This window comes from Olea europaea, chromosome 10, assembly GCF_002742605.1.
Source record: "Olea europaea var. sylvestris chromosome 10, O_europaea_v1, whole genome shotgun sequence".
NCBI lineage: Eukaryota > Viridiplantae > Streptophyta > Magnoliopsida > Lamiales > Oleaceae > Olea > Olea europaea.
Window position 1 is genome coordinate 23873174 of NC_036246.1, and position 3759 is coordinate 23876932.

The window sequence follows — 3759 nt, forward strand, 5'->3', positions numbered from 1 at the left end:
AAATATTTCAAGAACATGAGTGTTACGACAAAACCAAGTGCATCGCATGTGTTTCTACTTAGTATTAATAAATATTGAACTCTTATGGTAGTTTGATTAAAAACAAGAAAGTAAATAAATGTATTAATAGCTGTAAATTTCTTTCTTCCTTTGTTTTACTCATAACTTCACATCAACCCATTAGTATTTTAGTTGTATGGCAGCAGCATCCTACCCAAATTCTCTTATGGGCAAAAAGATCTAAAATAAAGGCTAACTACATACATACACCCACCAAAATTTTCTGTTTTATTGCATTGATTAGGTGATGAAAATGGTGGATTTTACATGAACACATAATCACCAATTATATAGCATCTTTCATGCACCAAAATTACGGCCTCTGTAAAGATTCCTTACTTTGGTCGACATGCCTCCTCAACAGGCCCAACTTGTCTTGCAAACTGAAAAATATGAGAAGAAAAAAATTCTCTAAATTAATATGCACGTTACTTTTTTAGATTAAACAATTCTTTTTCGAGCTGTGCATGCGAGTGTGCGCCTGTTTTAGGTGTGTCGCACAAATTAATTTGAAATAGGGAAAAGGGACCTGAAAATATTGTTCTAATTTCATTTTAAGAGCAGAATATTCTTTCTTCATTTGTCGGAAAGTTCTCTTGCATCTGTAAAAACATCAAGTATCAGTTAATATCATTAAAGTCTATATTAATGAACAAATGCCCATGGATGCTCTCTTCAAAATCTAAATACAAGCAGGTTTGAAAACCTGTAGTTTTCCTACATTTAACTCATGACCCACAAAAAAGAAAAAGAAAAAGAAAAAGAAATTAGAGACTTTGGTTGCATGGTCTATCAGATTTAGACAGTAAATTGTATGTATGACTAAAAGTAGAAAATTAATTACCCTTCGCCATTTCCTGTTCTGCAGTACTCTCTGAATTGTGTGCACTCATTTTTCAACTTTTTGGCTCCAATGCTGCATATATAGATTACACAAATAGGAGGGTTATATTTGAAATATGAACAAATATACCCGCAAGATCTCTATCTTGATTTATTTTGATTATGGAATAATTATTAGTTATTTAAAATAATTACCTGCAACTACTCCCTTTGAACTGGTGCATATAGTTGTCCAGCTTAGTAAAATCAAGAGGGTTCTTCTCCGCCCTTACAAGGAGAAGGAAATTCAAATTCATAATCAAGAATCTAAGCTTTGATGTCAATTTTAGTCAGCTGTATTTAAACCTTATGAGTACTGAATTGCATCTCCAATAGGGACTGAGAAATCCCCAGAGTCAATTCAGTGACAATCTTGCAACTGATATGCACAAAAAAAAAAAAAAAAAAAAAAAAAAAAAAAAAGAAAAGAAAAGAAAAGGGCCTAAGATTTTACTCACAAAGCCTGCTCTATATTTCGGATTAATCGAGCTGAATCCCTGTAGTACAAAGTGACAACTTCTTCCACAAAATTCGGATTTGCTTCATCCTGTAGCTCTTCCAGCTGAGTAAATTGTTCTTGATCTAGATATCCCTGGACAACGTCCCATATTATTTTGATTCTCAGCAACACAACAAAATAAAAATATTTAGACAATGCTCTTTTAATACCGCGCATCATTCTAACATTCATGTATATATACACCTAATAATACTCTGTGTGTGTGTGAGAGAGAGAAAGAGAGAACACTTATACATGGAACTTTCTCGCAAGAAACTTGCAAAAACGAATGTGTTTTGAATGCAAAATTCTCTTAATATGGGAGAAATAGAAAAGTTTCACCTAGAACGAAGGAATAATCCTGTGTTAGCTAGTTGAGCCACAATTAATACTAAGAAAATAGTAATTAAGAAATACCTGATCAAAAAGGGACTTCTTCATGTTAGCAAGTTGTCTATGTGAATTCCTTTCCATTGAAGAAATGTGTGAATTGTGATATAAAAAAAAAAGTTGGGAAAGAGAGAGAAAGAGGCGTTCAGTAGAAATATGTTATAATTGAAATAAGAATGCAATATAATTTTGCATGAAGCTAGAGGGTTTATATAGGGCAAGAGTTGTTCCCCTCTATAGATGCATGGACATGTGTATATATGTCCATACATGCATTCATAATATTACGCGGTATTTGTTCAATATATCAATTACAATCATGCTACACATTCAAGCTCAAATCCAAACTCAAATTCAGATGAAACACGTGTCGACACATGTTTAGACTATTTGAAAATTTAAAACAAAAACACTCAATCATTTTCTGATACATTAGTCCGTATCTTCACTCCCTATTATTAACTAAGAATGCTCCTTTGCGATATCCATCTAATTTGATTAACAATCTATGCATTTTAGTTAATCCATCAAGCTTTATTGTTGACATGAAAATAATACAGAGAAAATTACCAAAGTCCCTACATTTTAATTTTCAATTTTAAAAATCATATATTAATATTTTTTTAATGAAAAATTCTGTAACACTAAACCAAACCCTCCCTTCACTCGTAAACTCATTCTTTTGGTTCTCTCTTCCACCGTCTTCCACATTTTACAGCATGACAAAAGAGGGCGTTGAGTTCAGCACAACGGAACTTTGCAACGAGACTAGGGAAGAAGATCGATAACGGTAGCCGGAGTTTATGTCGGAGAGGTAGTTTGATTTTGATAGAAGAATGGAGCTTTGCAGCTAGACAAGGAAGGAGGATCGGACGAGGCCATCAGAGTTGATGTCCTTAGGCGTATGACTCGAATAGGAGTCTTTTGAAGAGGCGTATTCAACTTGGACTAAGAGAATATTAACAGAGGGTTTAAGGAAACTAAACTGAATAAGGAAATAAAATCATGTTGAAATTGGATCTCGTAATTGTAATATATCTTCTTGTCTTTTAAGACTCTTCTAGGGTTGGCCTATAAACACGAGGCTTCTCTGGTCAGTTTGTATAAAGTAACATAGAAGTAGTATTGCTAGTCTGTCTTGTATTCTCCATACTGTTGAATTAATAAACATTGTTCCTCTGCTTTTACCCTTTGTATTCTTTCTTTAAAAATTCAATCTTGTGTTTTCGTGGTGTGATGTAGTATACTTCAATATTGTTATTAAATCTCGTTCTTTATAATTCGATTTGAAATCAACGTGTGTTACTAGAACTTCCGCTCCCAACAAGTGGTATCAGAGTGAGGTTGTTGATTTTCTGTAGATTGGCTAAGATTCTTTCTAGATGGCTGGGTTGAAGTATGATGTTCCGCTGTTAGATTGCAATACAAAGTCCTCATTGTGGCAAGTAAAGATGAGAGCTATTTTGGCGCAATTGAATTTGGATGATACGTTGTTGGGTATTAAGAGGATGCCAGCTAGTTGGACAATGGAGGAGAAACAACGGAAGGATCGAAAGGCTGTTTCATTAATTCATCTTCATCTGTCCAATAATATTCTACAGGATGTCTTGAAGGAGAAAACGGCGGCTATTTTATAGTTGAAGTTGGAGCAGTTGTGCAATACTAAGAGTCTTACAAGTAAACTGGCTCTCAAGTAGAAGCTGTATTCACATCGCATGGCGGAAGGAGAGTCGTTGGATGACCATGTTGCCGTGTTCAAGGATATAGTTGCAGATCTGGAGACATTAGAGGCTAAGTACGATGAAGACGATCTTGCCTTGATCCTGTTGTGTTCACAGCCTGGATCTTATGTATCGTTTCGTGATACTATCTTGTATAGTTGAGATACTTTGATTATAGAAGATGTCTATGATACTTTGCACTCAAAG

General features: G+C 34.4%; 1 pseudogene; it reads right to left on the reverse strand.

Annotated features, from left to right (window-relative positions):
- Positions 1-395: 395 nt before the first annotated feature.
- On the reverse strand, positions 396-1999 carry LOC111402689 (annotated as a pseudogene).
- Between the last annotated feature and the right edge of the window lie 1760 nt (positions 2000-3759).